Raw genomic sequence first — 20,766 nt, 5'->3', positions numbered from 1 at the left:
GCTCTGGTAGTGTGCCTGCTTTTCCTCCTCACACAAAGGAGCAGATACCACTCATGCTGCTGGGTTAATGTCCTTCTTCCCTGTCCAGCTCTTCTGGTGGTATCTCCTCTATGCTTTGAGACTGTGCTGGGAAACACAGCAAAATATTTTTGTGCCATCCTGGAGGAGCTGGACTAGCTGTGAACCTGATTGGGTGGCAGGTACCACCTCATGGTACAATTCAAAACAAGTACACTAGCAGAACACAAAAATAGATCAGGAAGGAGAAGGAGAGAGCCACTGCCTGTGGCCACCACATCAAAACCATCCCTTGGGGCTTGTCCTGCAAAGCAGATGAACTTGTGTCTCACAATGACATGTGCTTCCACATTTATATAGATTTATATCCATAAAGTTGAACTGACTTGGTGTTATACTGTAATGAGTAAGTATTACTTTCATTTTTGGAGACACATTGTGTCTGTACATTTTATGTAACATGGTGAGCTTTGTAAAATCAAATCAAACATCAACAATCATTGTGAAGATGTATCCTACTTCATATTATAAATCAGACGACAGACTCACTTTTTTTTTTACCTGTAGCTCTGTAGACACTGCAGTGCCCAAGTCCTGAAGAACAGACTTTATCATTGAACTGGCTATTCAGGCCCTCCAGCTGGATTTCTTGTAAGACATACCATATGCAATATTTCACCTACTTCTTCGAGTTGTTGGACTTTTCTTTTGGGCAGGTGGGAGGCTTTTCTCCCCCCCCCCCTTTTTTTAAATTGAACTATAATAGAATTTCCCCCTCATTTTTAGAGTTTGGGGGGATTTTTGTTTACTGCGAACACTAATAATGGGAAACAATCCTCTATAATTGTTTCAGTGTTTCACATTATGGAACATTTAAATGTCCTGTGGTCATGGTCAGGCTGTGTACCATAGAGTGAAAGGACAGGTGTGTATTCAAGCGAAAATTCTCTCCATGTCAGTGTGTTGTATGAACATTGGTGAGTTTTATTGTGTGTGTGGCTGTGTTCGAAATGCCATACTAACGTCCTACTCATACTAAATTGTGACGTAAATTTGAGTACGTAGTGCGTTCACATACAATATTATGTGGATTTGTGTACGCGAGAAATGCCCGGATGTATACTGCATTGGCAAGAATTTCTGAGTATACAGCGGACCTTGCTAAATCTACTCAACTTCCCCAAAATGCATTGCGGCTCGTCTGACTTCTGAAAAGTTTTGGATAATGGCGGACGATTGCGGTGATTCTGGCGACAGCCCGACACAAACCGCGTACACATGTAAGTATACTGTAACACGATTTTTATGTTTCCAGCTGACTTTTTAATCGTATTGATAATGACCGAATAACCGAAGCGGCAAATGTGCCGTTTTTACCGACGTTAACTAAGAATATAGTGCTTATGTTAAACCGTGGTTATATATTTACTAACGGTGGTAAATAACGCCGTGCACCGTTGTCCGTTAAAGGGACGGATGCAGACACCGAGCGCCTCATTGGGTGGAGGGAACGATGAGGGAGACGTTCACCGGCAGGAGGAATGCTGCTCTGAGAGGCTTCACTTAAGAAAATGTGGTGTTAAATGTGATAATTCTCATATGCAGGGCTTACTACTACTGTTGTATATTTAGCTACTCAATGATATAAGGTTGAACACCAGCGTATATAGATGGGAGATGTCCTGCTCTCGGGCTGCACGGTGGTGTAGTGGGTAGCACTCTCGCCTCACAGCAAGAGGGTCCTGGGTTCGATTCCCGGGTCGGCCCGGGTTCCTTCTGTGAGGAGTTTGCATGTTCTCCCCGTGTGAGCGTGGGTTCTCTCCGGGTTCTCCGGCTTCCTCCCACAGTCCAAAGACATGCAGGATGGGGATAGGTTAATTGGTGACTCTAAATTGCCCGTAGGTGTGAATGTGAGTGTGAATGGTTGTTTGTCTCTACATGTCGGCCCTGTGATAGACTGGCGACCTGTCCAGGGTGTACCCTGCCTTCGCCCAATGACAGCTGGGATCGGCTCCAGCCCCCCCGTGACCCTAAATACAGGATAAGCGGTAGAAAATGGATGGATGGATGGATGTCCTGCTCTCCTGAGATGTCTACCTGAAACGTTCTGTTTAACAGCAAGAAATCATCAATGAGCTGTAACACTTTTCTACGTGCTGTTCTTCATATAGGATGTTTATTGAAGAACATTAGATGGAGGGAAGGTGGAGCCGGATGAGCTAAGAAGAAGTGGGAGAACATGAAGCAGAAATACAAGGTGAGTTGGAAGCAGTTTAAAGTATTGAACACTATAGCATAAAAGAAACAAGATGAAGTTGTCTTTCTTATTAATAATCAGGCAAAGTCAGTGCTGGATAATATCTACAATGTGTTCAAACATCAGAGTCCATTAAGTTGGTCCCATGTGGAACAGTATTACAGTACATATTATAATATATGACTAGTGGTGAATAGTTGATCTAAACAATGATTATGAGAAGTGTTGTTTGTATGAACTGAAGATGTCAGCACTGAGGGAGGAGAGGTCACTGCTGCTCACTGGAAGTGTTTGTTGTCATGGATGAGGTGATGGAGCAAAGACCTGCTATTACTCCACTACACCCCATCTCCTCAGCCATGATGCCAACCACTGCAGCAGGGTCTCTCCTCCAGAGCAGGAGGGAAAAAGACCTGCAGGCCTAAAACATGAGTCAACAATCATATATAAGAACCTAATAATCGTAAAACATTTAACAGGAAACATTTGTCTGTAAGAACTTCTACTGTGTGGTATTACTTATAAACTGCACCACAAACACAAATAAAACCTCAACAATAATCATGTTCCTGCAACACAGGGATCTGGACATTTGGAGCAGACACTGCAGCTACGAGCCTCTGAGGATATCCCAGGACTGCTGGAATGGCTCGTTGGCTTCGTCGCTGTCACCCCCATCACCACCGTGGAACTATGGACATGGAACCCATCTGTTCTGTTCTTAAGCAGTGGACGAGGTTCTCAGTGGAACGCCTTGAAACACAGAAGTCCTTCCTTAAATCCCCTTCCCGAAGTAGAGGCCCATCGGGGGAACATGAGGATTTACCTGCAGTACGGCCGTCTGGCACCAACCTGTAACAGAAAACATCAGATATTACATTTATTCAGAATGTTTTCCTATTCATTTGTTGATAAACTACTTATTTCTTCTTATCATACACGTATTGCAACCTGTATATATAACATGGATTATTTGTCTAATAAATTATTCACTAATATCCCACTTGCTTGTACTTGTTTATTTTTATCACACCAAACTCATACATGATATTATTAAAACCACTTATATTAGCCTACATGTAGCCTACATTTGTTCATGCATGCATATGCACATCTATTGATAATCAAATAATAAAGGAACGTATTTAAACCAAATAAGTGATATTACTTACTTCAGAGGGAAATCCAAATTCCATGTACATGTACAAATTTTTCTGCTGCTGTCTTGGCCAGGCTTCCCTTGAAAAAGAGGCCATTGTGTCTCAATGGGACCGACCTGGTTAAATAAAGGCAAAATAAAAAGAATAAAAAAACATGTGAATAATGTAGCTCCTCCGACAGCAGATTGCCTGCGTCGTCTCCGTGGTGAAGGTGCTGGTGTTCCATGGTCAGAGGTATAATACGATCTATGAACGATTAATGATCAATAAAAAATGCTTAATAGTCGCAATCGATGGCGAGTGAAGGCAGCTACTCAGGTAAGAGGAAGAAAGAGGGAAAGTGTGAGAGCGCGCATATATAATAAACTGTAGAAAACATTTGACAGTTGTAATTTGACTTAAAAAATATTAAGACATATTTAATTAACTGTAATAACAAGTAATTTCCATTAAACGGGAGCTAGAACCGCTAACGTAATCTATTCGGTTACGTGAGAGAAGATGAGGACGAGATGTCAATAAAGTAAAAAAAAAACAAAAAAAATGTAGTATGAGATGTGTATACTTCAGTGTGAACAGTCTGAGGGTAACAGCATACTCAAACGCTCATTTAGTAGGCAGTATGCAGTACATACACGTTGAGTATGTAGTAGGCAGTACAGTAGTATGGCATTTCGAACACTGATACATACATCACATTCATGCCGACACACACCGACACCATATTTTTTTACACTGCAATTTTCCACCGTACATTCTTTAAGATGTTTACTGCAGTATTACTATTATTGCTTGAAACGGTGTTCCAATAAATGTAGATGTTCAATTAAATAGTGTTTACTTTATTTTTCCACTGAGTTGTCAGTATGTGATTTACTGTAATAATAATAATAATAATAATACATAGGTTTTATATAGCACTTTTCAAGGTACCCAAAGACGCTTTACAAAAAACACAAAACAAAAATTATACAAATGGACAATACATACAGAACATACATGTATGTAACCCCTTTATCACTGGCCGGCTATGCCAAGCACAATTTAATAAGCAAGAGCTTAATGGTACCAGTTGCAAAAGTGTTACAGCAAATACTATGGCGCAACAAGGATCCTGAGTTCTCAGCGATGGAATGGTGGGCTGGCTGAACTTCCTGTGTACTTAGTAGGCTACTGACATTACTAACGTTTTTAGATTGTAAAATAATGCAGACAGTGAATAAACACAATGATATAATTTTGTAGCGCGGTGTCTCCACTGTGAAAATACTACACTTACCTCAGGCTAGTGTATAATGTATCTCCCCTGAATGAATCAGAATTTAAATAACCAAGAGAATGTTAAAATGGTGGTGAATACAGATCTAATATGCACAAGGTGTATAACATTACTATACACCTATTCACTAAACCAGCACACTTATACTTGCTGCCAAAACACCCAGGAATACATTCAGAAATAATATAATTTATTTATAATAGCGAGAGAGAGAGAGAGAGAGAGAGAGAGAGAGAGAGAGAGATATGAATGTCCACCAAGTGTCAGTGGCCACTAGGCATATAAAGAAACAAACCAATTGCACAATTAACCAACAGCACTACAGTAAAGACCCAGCAGAAGGAAACACAGGCTGGGCTAGTTGTTATTAAAACCAGGCTAATAACACAATTAAATTAGCAAACCAACCAGCAATGACATTACATCAATAACACTGAACGAGAAAGTGTCACATAAATAACCAGTCCAGGATATATGAAACACACAAAAAAAAAAAATAATAATAAAAGAGCGCTCAACGTAGGGGCCCGTTGGTGCACAGATGGCCGCTTTCCGAGCAGCAAAACCAGAATAAACGACAGTTACGATGCCCGTCCCAAAGTCCGAGGGCAAAACAATGTGTGTGTGTATCAGTATAGGTGTGACAGTACTCACAACCGATTGGATCACCAAATCGGAAAAAAATAGAAGACTCCGTCGTTCAGCAGCTGTCCCAGCTAGCTAGCACGGCAGCGATGGTAAGTGGCAATGGGTAGCAGTTAACCAACCAGCAGGCTGATCCTCCTCTGCAGGCAGTCTCCGTGGATGGTGGGTCTCTGGCGGGCCCAGCGCCCGAGATGAAGAGCTGCTTGCTATATCCGCAAAAAGTACTCTCACCGCTCGTCCAGGAGTGATGGCTGGGACTTTCGCTTTCTCGCGCTTGCTCAGGAGAGGGAATCTTCCGTCTCTCGAATGTTCCATGGCCATTTCGCGGGCAAAGAAATTTACGCAAGGTGATTGGCTAACAATGAAATTCAAATAAAAAAAACAAGGAACAAATACATCTTATTGGCTAATACATTCACAACATTACAGAACACAAGAATACTCAACCCACAAAGCATTCTGGTTAATTGAGTTAATACAGTACAGTGTACAGGGAGAGTGCATTGCACAGGACAAAGTAATAACACAGTCACACATTAAACAGTCTAAAAAATAACAGGCCTCTATTCAAAAACTAAGGGCCCAATTAAAGAGGTCCTTACATGTATACAAACACATAGAGATACTCAAAAACAACAATACAGAGAGAGTAGATAGAAAAAATAAGAAAGAGAGAGGGTGGAAAATGATTTGTCAGGTGTTGAAAGTGATGTTGAAGAGATAGGTTTTGAGATGACTTTTGAAGGACGGCAGTGAATCAGAGTTACGGATGGCCAGGGGGATGGAGTTCCAGAGGATAGGGGCGGCAATGGTGAAGGCTCTGTCCCCTATGGTGCGGTATTTGGTCCTGGTGATGGGGGTGAGGGTGTTGGCATCAGCGGAGCGTGTTCGGTGGGGGTGAATGGGGCGATGGAGGAGATCTGTCAGGTATGAAGGGGCAAGGTTATTTAGGGCTTTGTAGGTGGTGAGGAGGATCTTGAAATGTATGCTTTGTTTTACGGGAAGCCAGTAAAGTTGACGGAGGATGGGCGTGATGTGTTCTCTGGAGGGGGTGTGGGTGAGCAGTCGGGCAGCGGAGTTTTAAACATATTGCATTTTTTGAAGAACAGTGGAGGGGAGACCATACAGGTTGCTATTGTAGTAGTTGAGTCTGGAGGTGATGAAGGCATTTTATGAAACAAATTAATGTTTCAGCGGCCAAGGAGAGAATGGGTCGAAGGCGTGCTATGTTCCGGAGGTGGTAGAAGGATGTTTTGGTGACGTGATCCATGTAGATGCCAAGGTTTCTGACCAGGGGGGAGGAAGTGACAGAGTGACCAGCGATGCAGAGTGAGAAGTTCTGGGAGGTGGGGAGGGTTGATTTTGGGCCAAAGATTATAATTTCAGTTTTATTGCTGTTGAGTTTGAGGAAGTTGTGGTTCATCCAGGTTTTTATGTGGGTGAGGCAGTTGGTGAGGGTGGAGAGAATAGCTGGAGTGATTTTTTTTTGGTGGTGATGTAGAGTTGAGTGTCGTCGGCATAGCAGTGAAAGTGAAGTCCATGGCGGCGGATGATGTGACCAAGTGGGAGCATGTAGAGGATGAAGAGGATGGGGCCAAGCACTGAGCCTTGGAGGACTCTGTGTGAGACAGGTGGTGTGGGATTTGTGATTGTTTATTGCGATGTAGTGAAATCTTTCATACAGGTATGAGTTGAACCAGGAGAGGGTGGAGTCGGTGATGCCTATGGATTTCAGGCGGCTGAGGAGGATGGAGTGGTTGACGGTGTCAAAGGCACTGAGGTCCAGGACGAGAAGAATGGTGAGGGAGCCGGAATCAGAGGAGAGTAGGAGGTTGTTTGTGACTTTGATTAGAGCTGTTTCAGTGCTGTGGTGGGTTCGAAAGCCGGATTGGAATGTTTCACATAGGTTATTGGAGAGGAGGTAAGTCTTGAGTTGAGTTGCGATGGCTCTTTCCAGTAGTTTTTAGATGAATGTGAGGTTGGAGATGGGTCTGAAATTGTTGGGGTCATCGGAGTCAAGACCAGGTTTTTTAAGGAGAGGGGTGATGGCAGCAAGCTTAAGAGGTGGGGGGACAGTGCCAGAGGTAAGGGAGGAGTTGATGTTGTCGGTGATGAGTGGGGCGAGAGAGGTGAAACAGGCTTTGACGAGTTCAGAGGGCATGGGGTCCAAGGGGTAGGTGGATGATTTCATGGTGGAGAGTATTTTGGTGAGGTCTGCTGTGGTTATCGGTGAGAAGGTAGAGAGCCGGTGGTCTGAGGATGAAGGAGGTGTGGGTTCGGGGACCGAAGTCGAGGCAGAGGAGGTTGCAAGCTGGTTGTGGGTGTTTTCTATTTTGGAGTTGAAAAATGAAATGAGGTTGTTGCATTTCTCCGGGGTGAATGAGGATGAAATGTTGTCGTGGGGCTTGAGAAGTTTTTTTACGGTGGAAAACAGGGTGCGTGGGTTGGAGGATCCAGAGTGAATGATACCAGATTAGTAGATAGAACGGGCTTTGTGTAGTGCTGATTTGTAGAGGTGTGTGTGCTCTTTGTATGCGAGGGCGTGTACTGTGAGACCGGTTTTCTTGTGAAGTTATTCTAGTTGTCACAGTTGTTTTTTGAGTTTGTGAAGTTCCGGAGTGAACCAGGGAGCCGAGTGAGTGAAGGTGACAGTTTTTGGTTTTCAGGGGGGCCAGTTTGTTGAAGGATGAAGACAGTGTGCTGTTGTAGATGTTGATGAGGTCCATGGAGGTTGGATTTGTAGAAAAGGTGAGACTGGAAAGAGTGTTTGATATGCAGGTGGAAAGAGAGACTATACATATTAGATTACCCAGCAGGTTGTATTTTTAGTAGTAATGAATGTTTATTATGCACTGTCTGGGATTAATAATTGAAGATATGTTCGTTTGCCACATGTGCTTTTTCATTTTTAGTAAATGTAGGTAAAAGATTGTACTAGATTAAGTGGGGGTGTAGAAATGATATTTGTAAATTACAAATCATCTTATAAAAGTAATTTAAATATTTAAAGTATACCAAACTTAATAGTGTCCGATTTACCTGTGGAAGTTAGGTTAGCTTCACACAAAAAAATATGTTGATCCAAATGATGATAATCATATATAATACACATTAAAGAAAAGCATTCATTTAACATAAAAAAATCAATCAGTTTGGCATAAAACAATGTAATATACATAACATCAAGTAAATATTTTTAATTAATATAAGAAAGTCATGCTGGTTTAACAAATAATAATTTAATGTACAGAACATGAATATATCAATTTCAGTCAACATAACTTTAATATGTGCAACCAATGTCCATAATTTTATGTAAATCCAACAGACTTTTTTTTCAGTGACACCAGTTTGTCCTTAAATATTGTCATAATCCATGCCTATCCATGAACAGTTTGACCAGATTAGATTAATCCAGATTTCAGAATCTTTTTTTTTTGCTATCCCAGGTCAATCTGATCTTGAAGGTGTTTCCCTGGTTTTTCAAATACCTCTCAGGTAGGATCCTTTTGATCCAGATAGCACAAGATCCTGATTACAACATATGGATTTGCAGTCTTTGGATAGGCTTCCATCTGTTGGTCAAAGTAAGACAACATCTCTTATCTGCATTAGCACACAATACAAAGGCCAGGATTCCAGAATTTGCTGGGGCTGGTGATAACCATCTCTTTGGTCTAATTATCACTGTGTTTATCTTTGCTTTATTTATTTTTAAATTTATTAATTTCAAACCACTTCAGCAATACACATCAGAAGAATGGTATGCACGTTTTTGCTTTGGGAGAGATGACATTAAGTACATTGCAGATCTTGTCAGGCCAACACTCCAACACCAAACCCAAAGGAGTCATGCTTTATCCGTGGAGGAACAGTGCTTAATTGCTCTGCGCTTTTACGCATGTTGGACTTTCCACAAGTAATTGATGAAAATATGGGAGTGAGAAAATCAACTGTGAGTAATGTGGTGAAGGCTGTGTCAGTAGCACTGGGCAGTCTGATCAATTAATTTGTTTCCTTTCCAAGGATGACCAGACAGCTCAGACTAAGCGCATTTTTTTTCAGATGGGAAACATGCCTAGCACTAGTTCTATTGATTGCACTCATGTGCATATCCAAGCACCTTGTGAAAGGGAGTGGGAGTATGTCAATTGAAAGGGGAGGCACAGCATCTGTTAAAATAATTTGTCTGTAAACGAATAAATTCACCCAAGGAGGAGATCGGAGACATAAGTAAAGTCGACATCTGACTTTAATCTTGATCAAGAGGAGCAGTTACAATGCAACAACGTGTGAGGATGCTACAGAGAAAGTGCTCAAATCACTGTTGTGACTTGCGTCTTTTAAAGGCACAGGAGATAATGCGTCATTGACAGTTAACCTTCATGCAGAACCAGACATCCTGACTACCAGGCCTCTGATAACATTTAGGTCAGCAATGGGGATACTAAAGTAATAAACATTTCAACACATAAAGCTGTAACCTGAACAAAGAAAACTTTAAGACATGAGGTTATACAAAATTCTTATAACATTCCCTCCTGTTTATGCTTTCTGCTCACCTAGGAATCGGGAAGCACACTTCACAGGGGTTATTTCATCGTCACTGTAATCTGATAGATATGATGTTGCATCACCTTTATCCTCCTCATCCGGCACTCTGGTGTACAGTAACATCTTGTTCATGGCAACGTCAATCAGCCTCTGAACTAAGTCTCTCAGGAATGGAACACAACAACAACACAACGTAGTCATAATTATGGTCATTATGATTATGGTTATCAAAACTGATTGTATGAGCCCTGACCACTTCCCGAACATGTTCTCCATCCATGAAAAGTAAGGGTGTTCATCAATACCTGAGTTTTCCGCAAACTCCTCGGATAATGATGTCAAACCTGCCAGCTCTGGTGTAATTGATGAATCTCTGTTGGTTATAGTACAAATAGTTAATCCAATCAACATTTTTAATGTTGGTCTAAGTGTCTTACCACCGCAGAACCACCACATGTCCGCCCTTGTCACGAGTTGTCTTCTGTGGAAGAAAAACTCTTCAGGTCCAATTCTGTGGCTGGTTCAAATGAGGTTTAATCACTGACAGTGGAGAAAAGAAATTCACAGTGTATCCATGAAGATCCAGTCTTCCCGAATGGCCTGGCCGAGGTGGATTTATACAGAACATTCGGGAGAACAAAAGGGAAGGCGTCATGAGTGGATTTGTATTGAATCAACACGTCTCTCTGCAGAGGAAGAGACATCTGTGGATGTCTACAAGGTGTGACTGTTCTCAGGACAGCTAGACAATGTCACTACAGGGTTCACTCTTCAGGCTTGGTCAATGTATGTGAGATAAATGTTACGGAGACAGTTCAGGAAGAGGGAAAGATCAAAGAGTCTTTTCATCAAGACGGCAAGGGTTAAACACAATAAAAAAAACAGCTCAGCAGGACATTTGATGTTCCGAGAGAAAGGAACATTATATGAGATACAAATAAGAATTGTAAGGTAACACATTTTCTTCTACACTTCTCACCCACACATCCTGCACACCCCCTTCTCCTGCTGATAACTTCAGGGTTAGATTACAGGAAGTCAAAGTTCCTACACTAACCGTACCTTCTTCTCTAGACAGTCAGGTGTAGTTGCCGTGATATGGCTCAAACCAGGGTGGCCCCGTGTGAGTTGGCACAGGGGGAAACAAGTGGTGTAACATTGGTGCAGTTCCCTTCAGCGGGTAGAGACACATAGTAATACAGTTTGTGGTCCGATTTCTCTTTTAGCTCTTTTGGCTGGTGTTGAATTAGCTAGCGTTGTATTGGCTAATGTCGAATTTACAATCAGTGGTTCAGTTGCGGTGCGATTGTTGTTGCCATTCAATTGTTGCGACTGAAGTTCGTGTACCCAGAGTATCGGAACTACCACTATCACTGCTACCAGACTGATTAGACACAATGTTCCTCTCATACCGCATCCCGTCCTTCGGTATGGATTCCATAGTCTGTCGGTTTGCTTTTACTTATCTATCTCCCCTGGAGTGCTGTATGCTCTCTTACAGTGTGTCAGATGAACCCACGTTCCCCTCTCAGCGATGTTGACTGCTATCGGTGTAGATAGCAGAACCTGATATCGACCTTCCCAGCGAGGAGATGACCAGTGATACCAATGATAACTGCAATGAAACTTTAGTTGGATGTTAAACATTTCTGATAATTTAGCCATGACTTGGTTTCTGAAATGTGGACCGTTATCGCAATAAATTGTTTCTGGGAATCCAAATCTTAGTGCAATAATAGTAGCAAGGATTTTTGCTACCACTATAGCGTTGTTTGTTGCTGTTGGTGTGATTTCAACCCATTTTGAAAACATATCTACTATTACTATACAGTATTTCTTCCCCTCTGATTTGTTTAGTTCGATGAAGTCCATGCATATTGTTTGGAAAGGATATTCAACTTTCGGGAATGCTCCTCTTTTAGGTCTCATTCTTCCTTGTGAGTTGTGCTTGGAGCAAATCAAACAGGATGCACAAAAACGTTGAGAGTAATTAGTGGCAATGATATTTACTTATCATTGCCACCATCCCTGCTGTTGAGACATGGGTAATTCCATGGCTCAAAATAGCCGTAAATCTATAGAGGGTTTTAGGAAGGATGGGCTTACCCTCAGGTCATCTCCAGATGTCATCATCTGTTTGTTTTGCTCCTTTGTCGCGCCACAGTGTTTTTTCAGTGTCTGCTGTTGTGGCTTGCATGTCCTTCAAGATATCATGGTCAATGTGTTCTGTGTCAATATCAGCTACAAAAATGTAATCTGAGCCCCGTCCCTCTGTCGCTGCGCGCTTTAGCTTCTTCGTTTCCCGTGTAACTGGATCAGTCCCGGTAGTGTGTGCTGCATATTTACAGACTGCAACTGCTTTTGGTAGGAGAATAGCATCCAATAAAGTTAGTATCAAATCTTTGTGTTGAATAGATTTGCCTGTAGATGTTACCATGCCTCTGTTTTTCCACTGTTGTGCAAAAACATGCAGTGTGGAGAACGCATACTGGCTAACTGTGATAGCTTTCCCTTCCCCCAATCTACATGCCTCCGTCAAAGCTACTATCTCTGCTGCCTGTGCTGAGAAATGTGATGGCAAAGATGAGGATTTCAATACTTTCCCCTGTGTCACCACCGCGTAGCCACTGGCATTCGTGCCATCTGGATTTTTCTTGCAGGAACCATCAACAAACACTGTTATGTCTGGATGTGTGAGTGGTGTATCAGTCAGGTCTGCTCTCAGTCTCCTCAGTTTTAGCTAAGCAGTCATGTTTATCACCATCTTGTTCGTGTGGCAAAAGTTGTGGATGGATTCAATGTGTTGCAACGTTCGATCGTCAAATGTGGCTGCGCCATTAGTATTGTCATACAATTGAGATGCCGTGCTGGTGACATGAAAGCTACTTTGTTTTGCATTAGAAGTACAGAAACCGCATGTGAAACCTTCAATGTCAATGGATGAAATAACACGAGTGAAGCTGAACACTGTACAGCGATAGCTGCTGCCTGCACTGCCCGTAAACATGGAGGCATAGCTCTATGGGGTCAAGTTTAGAAGAGTAGTAAGCTACCAGTCTTAGTTTTTGTCCAAAAGGCTGTGTTAGAACGCTGGTCATGAATCCTTGTCTCGCGTCACATGTTTGGATGAAAGGTTTTTTGTAGTCTGGGAGTGCTAATACTGATGTGCTCACTAAAACCTGTTTTAGTTGTTTGAAGGATTGTTCTGCCTCTTGTGTCCAAATAATATGATCTCTGGCTGCCATAGGTTGATCATAGATTACACTCTGCAGTGGTTGTGCTAATTCAGCATAATTAGCAATCCATTGTGTGCAAAAGCCTGTCATGCCTAAGAATGACATCATTTGCTTTTTTGTTTTTTGTTTTGGAGCTTGCAGGATGGCTTCTTTACGTTTGTGATCAATATGTTTTCCTTCCTGAGATATGTTAAAACCCAAATACTGTTTGTTTCCACAACTGGAGTTTGTTTCTGCTTGCTTTGTGACCTTGTTCAGCTAAAAACTTCAGCAGTGCCAAAGTGTCTGTTTTACAGTCAGCTTGAGTTTTTGAAGCTATCAAAATATCATCAACATACAATAGAATTTTTGTGGGTTAAATTTAGCTAAATTTGATGACATCGCCTGTGTGCTGTGTATGTGTGTGTGTGTGTGTGTCTCAGCATGACCTGTCCGTTGAGATAGTCACGCAGGTGATGATTCTCGGTTCCGGGGAGATGAGTCTCGATGGCGTCTGAGTCCTTTGCCTCTTGCCCCTCCTCCTCATCCTCCTCCGGACCTGCAGTCTCTCACCCAATGTCCAGTTTTAGCAAACATCGTTCTCTCGATCTGCTCCCCTCCGCGCCCCCTCCTCTCCCTCCTCCTCCTCCTCCTCCTCTCTGCCATCCACCCTGCTTTCTCGGTGCACCCTCTCGGTAAAACACATTGCAATCACTCCTCCAATCATCATCATCATCATCAAAACAAAGTAGTCACTTATCTTCTCCTTCCCCTTGTTTCTGTGTATGTGATGAAGTAAGAGGATTGAATGTCTTACCGCTACGGGTTTTACCCCCTTGTTCTGCGTCCCATGGTGCCCTGGTATTTGCGGAGCGGAGGCTTCTGGCGGTTCGGAGGAGGCCGGAACATGTGCAGGCCTGGGGTGGAGTGGAGGTGGCCGCAGATGAGGCTGATCCGGGTAGGGGGAGGGACAGGCGTCGAACCCAGAGGGACCTCGTCATCATCTCTCCGTTGTTCTCGGCGAGAATAAAGAACAGGATAAAGATTAGAATTTGTCTGTTTGTGTGTTTCTTTTTCTTTTCTCTCCTGCTCTAGTCTAATTTCCTTATCTTCCTGCTCCCAATCTGTTAGTTTCTTCCACATTTAGTCTTTCCCGAAACCCATATTTGGTTTTCCACAGTTTAAGATATTTTATGTTATCATTATCCTTTGCCTACACACATTTTGCATCTCCTGTATACTCAGTTTCAGTGTTCCGCCCGCAACACGAGTGACTGTTACCCATCTTATTTTATTAGTTCTAGTTCACTTTATTCTATTTTATTCTATGGTTGTATATATTTTAGAATAAACATATAATAAAAAATACAAAAAACTTATGTTTGTCTTACCTGAGTGATAGCGCTTTTCCTTCTTTTTGTTAACTCAGGCGGCCTGTTGGATCAAAGTAGTTCCCGTCATTCCAAAGACGTCTTTACTGACTTAGCAAGACTCCCTCCGAATCAAAACTACCCGATAGGAGAATCCCTCCTTTTTTTTCTTTTTTTTTGTAACTGGTCGACTGTCGTCAACACAGTTCTCTGTGTCTTGCTAAATGAGTAGAAAACCTTTCCACCCGATTTGATAAAACCCATTCTCGGCAAGTTGAGAATCCTGGACCGCTTCACGGCGCTTTTCGGGCCTCTAACCCACGGACTTTAAACCTAGCAATCCTAGACAGCTTCACGGCGCTTTTCGGGCCTCAAACCCACAGACTTTAAACTTAGCAATCCTAGACAGCTTCACAGCGCTTTTCGGGCCTCTAACCCACGGACTTTAAACCTAGCTGCTCTACTACTGGTTCCAAACACAGTCTCTGAGATCCCAGATCTCGGTGTTTTACCAAATGGTGGAAACAACCCTCACTCAGGAATTTTTTATGTTGAGTAAAACCTTTTTTCTGATTCAGTAAATACTCTACCTAATTTCTTTTTGATGCATCAGATTCCGCCTTCGTTCGTACCCCGTCACTGCTCTCCTCTCCAGCCGGGCCCGCCTTGCAAGGTGTTCAGGTCCGGTGGTTGGAGAAGAGAAACAGATATTGGGCCCCACATTGGGCGCCAAAATATTAAAAGAATTTGTCCGTAAATGAATAAATTCGGCCAGGAGGAGATCGGAGACATAAGTAAAGTCGACATCTGACTTAAATCTTGATCAAGAGGAGTAGTTACAATGCAACAACGTGTGAGGATGCTACAGAGAAAGTGCTCAAATCAGTGTTGTGACTTGAGTCTTTTAAAGGCACAGGAGATAATGGGTCATTGACAGTTAACCTTCATGCAGAACCAGACATCCTGACTACCAGGCCTCTGATAACATTTAGGTCAGCAATGGGGATACTAAAGTAATAAACAGTTCAACACATAAAGCTCTAACCTGAACAAAGAAAACTTTAAGACATGAGGTTATACAAAATTCTTATAACAGCATCAACATCCAACTTGTGGGAAACGCTGACCTCATAATCACCAACTGTGTTGTGAAATGGCCAGGGTCTGAGAGAGTGCACTATACAGACAGTTTCAATCCCACCGACCAAATGGCATACTATTGGGAGACAGCGTGTATCCTACCATGGCTAATGACCCCTTTTCCAGTTGTAAACACCCCTGAGCAGGCAAGCTTAAACTCCTCACATTGCAGAACCAGATGTGCCATTGAATGCCTAAACGGAGTCCTGAAGGTGGCATGCAACATAATCCTTGCCTGTATTGTTTTACATAACATCGCCACCAGGCATAATGTCCCTCTTGATGACAATTTTGATGGACCTGAGCCTAATGTAGAACCAGAACAGCCGCCAAGGTTCTTACCAAATGAAGGACACACTGGACATGCAATTAGAGATGCAATTGTGAGAAATTACTTTTAGTCTACTGAATGACTGAGTATATTTTTTTGTTGTCATTGGCATTAATATATATGTGGAATCATAGAGCTGTGAGCAACAGTGACATTTATTTGATAGCTGATGGCTTTGAGATTTTTTTTAACATATCTCAGATGTGATCTGATGTAGATTGACATGCTTCATAGATTTTCTTTATATCCATGGTCACTGTCTTGATGAATGATTTGTATTCATATGAAGAAATGTATACATCATCAGTAAACATTGATTTTGTGATCATTCACTTAAAAAAAGATAGATAATAGAATAGAATAGAAAATAGATCCCAAACCGAGTTCAAAGTTTTGAAAAAACCAATGGGCAGGTTTGATCCAGATCAAATGTAAAATCGGATTACATGATCTGATTTTATCCGGAATCCCTCTTTTGCCTTTTGTTGTGAAAAAAAATAGTAAGCTTGAATATACGAGGAGAGTCTATGGGTTATATCAATAACAGCGCTTTATTAGCACAAATATCAGGAAAACATATTCCGGCAGTTATACGTGCACGGACCTAAAAGTGAACTCAACATAGGGTTGAATTTACTCAAAAGGCGCTTTACAACAGAGTGCGCAGTGTATTTCAAGAGACTCCGCATGAGTCTGATTGGCTCATTCTATAGATGCAGGCGGAGCGTAATTTTAGCATGCCGCGGCCTGGTTGGAGCGCTGGGTATCTCCACCCACACTGGCTCATACGGTCCATCCCTCCGGGTGCTGTCTTCTATGTATGTGTATGTATGTTGTCGAGATGCACATATATCATATACTCCCCCCCTGTGCGGATTCCGCTAAGGACTGTGTCCTATGTATATTGTTTGGCCCCTACCCCCGCTGCTCTCTCGCCTGTGCCTGTGGGTGTGTATGTGTGTGTAGTAATTTAAAACATGTGTGATTAGCTTATGTATTTACATTTTTCTCCACACTTTGAAAAACCCATTTCGAAGATTTGATCCAATCCGTGATCGGAAATCTCACCGGATTACTTTTGAAAAACTGGGCCCTGGTGTTCAAATGTAAATCCAGAATAAGTTTCATAAGAGAGAGCTGACAATAGGAACACATTGCAAGCATAAGGCTTGTTAAAGGATTAGCACTGTAGATAGTTTAATTCAATTTGATTGCAGTCTGAACTTTCAGTAGTCAAACTGTATGTAAACCAGGTGGAGTTGAATGTTACATGACAGGAAGTAGTCACTGCCTCACTTTATTCAATGTCTGAGATTACAACCTGTGCACTACAAGAGCTTTTATTCAATATCCACAACATGTGGCTATCTAGTCATGCACTCACACTGAATGTACCTACTCCATTAGCCTCCTCCCCTACTCCATGCCCTGTGTGACCTTCTCGGTGATTACGTGTCATGATGGATGTGGCCAGGCTCCTCTATTTAATCACACTGATAGCCATGATTGAGAATTTACTACCTAGAACTGGCAGCATGGCAGTGACATATGTCCACACACACACACACACACACGCTCTGCCAATACATGACTTCCTGCTGCTTCCCTAGCTACTTTGTACTGTGAGCTAAATGAGACGACAACAAGACAAAGACCTTATCTATTCAAAATGTTCAAAAGAGAGTGATTTAAATGAACTGCTTAACTGAAAAATAAACCTTTACGTCCTTAAAACTGGAATGGAGAGATCAAAATGATATGACAAATTAAGTGCAATTGGATTCATGACAATAGTAGCGCTAAAGAAATCCTGTACATATTACAAAATAATTAACTTAATTATTCCACATCTTTGTGTATGAAGACGTGGCATCGTTTGAAAGGTTAAAGCTAAAGGCCAAAAACCAGGATATAGCCACTAACCAAGGAGATCATGTAATCCAAAGAAATCAACCCCTTTCAGCTATGCTCTTCCCTCCACAAATGTGTTTTTCATGCCTATGTCCAATCTGAAAAGGACCACAAGTTTATTGGCATTTTCTGACCAAAAGGTTCTGAGAAGTGATGTCAGCCTGCATCATTTCCTGAATGTGCAACAATTTTCAAATTCTATTTTGCTTTCTTTGTAATTTATAAGCAACTTTCTTACACGCCACAATCAAGCAAAATGGCCATCATGCAAGTACATTCGCAATTCAGCTCATTGGGTGTGCTTTGCTCCACTGGATTAGTCTTGTCTGTGTTCTTCCAGTTGTTTCTGGTACAAGCTGTTGTTTGTGTTGTGTGTTGTCTGTGGTTTTCATGGAAAATGACTTTTTAAAAATGATGGCTACCAGTGCAGCATTCACTCATCTGTTCAACCAATCACTGCACACTTACTTCACCCACATTTCCTCTTGTGCTATGAGAGTACCTGATCTGGAATAGGAGCTAAAAGTCCCTCAAAGATCAGAAATAGGGCGAGTCAGAAATCCTGGTTCCTCCAGTCCGCATGCCTAAAGCCGCACACACACTAGGCATTCTGTACTGTGCTTGGGCTAGTACAGACTAGTTTGTTTTACTAGTGTGAGTGCGCGGTACACTATGCAAGTTTAGAAGAGGTATGGTTCGACATGGGACAGTTGCTCATACACAAGCACAAGCTAAGTGGAGGAAGTGAGAATTAAGCTTGTGTGTATTAAGAGGGTCTAATTTAAGAATATATGCTTGATCTTGGGCGTTTATGCTACAACATCACTATAGCATTGAGAAGGTAAGATTTGAGAAATTACTGACAAGTCAATATCCACAGCAGCTGGTTATACATGTTTAACATACGTGTAAACACCAGTATTTCCACTACTAGTGACACATTCTTACAGCAGCTGCTCAACTAGCTAACCAAACCAAGAAATCATAAACAGCAGTTGCAGATAGTGTCAGACAGACACAGTTACTTCAACTCTTACTTCAACTTGACCTACTCGGTGTGTCCCACACATTGACAAGACTATGGTGCAGTCTCTCTGGAACTCTCTGATGACGCCAACTGTCAATCATTCTACATTCCGATTGTTACTCGCTTGTTACTCGCTTCACTTGCATCGCAGAAAGTTAAAATTATTTTATCTCCGTACCGCCCACATCGCATCGCCTGTCCTGGCCACATTCCGTTAGAACACATTCACATTCATTGACAGTTGTCGCTCAGAGATGGGCAAGTGGCGACGTATGTGAACGGGGCTTGAGTCAAAACCAAAACACCAAGGAAGCCTAAGGAATAGTCACCCACTTATATTAATAATAATAATAATAATAATAATAATAATAATAATAATAATAGTCATAATAAACTAATAGTATAAAGGCTCAGCACTGTGTCATTTTTGTTTTCATCTTTTCTTGAATGCTTAATCCTCAACCCCATTTAGTATGTCAACATTTGGATCAGCACCAGCAGTTTGTAAGAAAATTGGTCAGTAATTGATATGTCATATTTTGGTTCTCAAAATTCAACAAATTGATGCATTAAATAAAATCTATTCAAAATGAAAAGTTGTTATATGGTCTTCGGAAATTCACACTTGGCCAGAAGAACCAAATGTAAAACCCACCCATGCTTAGCTATTCAACAGTGCACTCATGTGCTGGACATACTGAGACCATACATCACTATTCATAAAAACCACTCGGCCATCCAAACTGCATACAACACTGTTCATGCATGTTGTTCAGGCTGCAGCACATTCTTGTATAGGCTTCGTTCTAGAGGTTTTAATGAAGCTTCTGACATCCATATTATGCTCAATGAGACATGTACCAGATCAGAAAACGGCAGAAATAATTGTCATCCGAATGTCATAAACCAATAGACAGATTCCCCAGTCTTAGCGTTTTTCTAGCTGATTTGGAAATAGTTGTCTGAATGGACTTATTGGTAAAATCTCCTGCTGAGGTGTTGGAGTTAACTTCATTTAGAGGTTAAAAAAAAACATGAATTGTTATATCACTTCCCATCTTGATCAGAGTATATGATGAATGGACTCGGGAGCAAATAAAAAAATTGTGTTACTTTGCTACTGGTACTTTTATGTAATCTGTGGGTGATTAAGACAGTCAGCCTGCTTACTGCTTTGAATGTTCTTTTCTGCGTGGTATTTCTTTCTTTTCTCCTCTATTTCACACCTCGAGGGTTGCAGCTGAATGAAAATGGCTAAAATATTGCCAAGCATGCCAACATTTCCCAAAAAGGATGAATAAAGGGTCTTCTGTTTTTATAGGAATACACAAATGTAATTATAGGCAGATCTATGGTGCTCTAGATGGGAAGTCTATTAATTTACACATTCACAGTGATTTATTAGCAGCTGCATTTGGCAGCTGCAACTGTGATGCTTTTAGCTGGATTATGTGTTTTTTTTTTATCAAGAGGGTTCACAGTTATTGGGGCGTCTGGGGCTCAGAGGTAGAGCGACTTGTCCTCCACTCGGAAGATTGGCGGTTTGAATCATGGCTCCTCCAGTCTACATGCCGAAGTATCCTTGTGCAAGACACTGAACTGAAGCAGGCGTCTCCTCTGCCATCAGTGAATCATGAATGGGTGTGTGTGAATGGGTGAAAGTGACTGAATGTAGTGTAAAGTGCCTTGAGTAGCTAGTTAGCTAGAAAAGCGCGATATAAATGCAGGGCCATGACCATTGTTAAGCCAGATAACCTAAAGATACCAATACATTCAACTCAGTTTGTAGTCCAGTTTCAGAAAGCAGTTTAGTGAAAACCTTGAGTTAGTTAAACCTGAGATGAGGGAAACTCTGGTTT

General features: G+C 41.7%; 1 long non-coding RNA gene and 1 pseudogene across 2 annotated transcripts; both read left to right on the top strand.

Moving 5' to 3' along the window:
* The first annotated feature begins 1,018 nt into the window (after nucleotides 1-1,018).
* On the top strand, nucleotides 1,019-3,411 carry LOC311014795. The gene is made up of 3 exons (XR_014597295.1): nucleotides 1,019-1,298; nucleotides 2,190-2,275; nucleotides 2,856-3,411. It is a non-coding gene; the product is annotated as an uncharacterized lncRNA (long non-coding RNA).
* A 2,717-nt stretch (nucleotides 3,412-6,128) lies between these two features.
* LOC311015231 (putative nuclease HARBI1) lies at nucleotides 6,129-16,039 on the top strand (annotated as a pseudogene). The gene is made up of 5 exons: nucleotides 6,129-6,250; nucleotides 7,044-7,158; nucleotides 8,809-8,857; nucleotides 8,975-9,505; nucleotides 15,572-16,039. The product of its transcript is annotated as a putative nuclease HARBI1 (transcript).
* The last annotated feature ends 4,727 nt before the right edge of the window (nucleotides 16,040-20,766 follow it).

The sequence above is a fragment of the Eutrigla gurnardus genome (genome assembly GCF_963514095.1).
Source record: "Eutrigla gurnardus genome assembly, chromosome: 6".
NCBI classification, from domain to species: domain Eukaryota; kingdom Metazoa; phylum Chordata; class Actinopteri; order Perciformes; family Triglidae; genus Eutrigla; species Eutrigla gurnardus.
The sequence above is the reverse complement of the archived record's forward strand: the minus strand, read 5'-3'. Positions and strand labels throughout refer to the sequence as shown.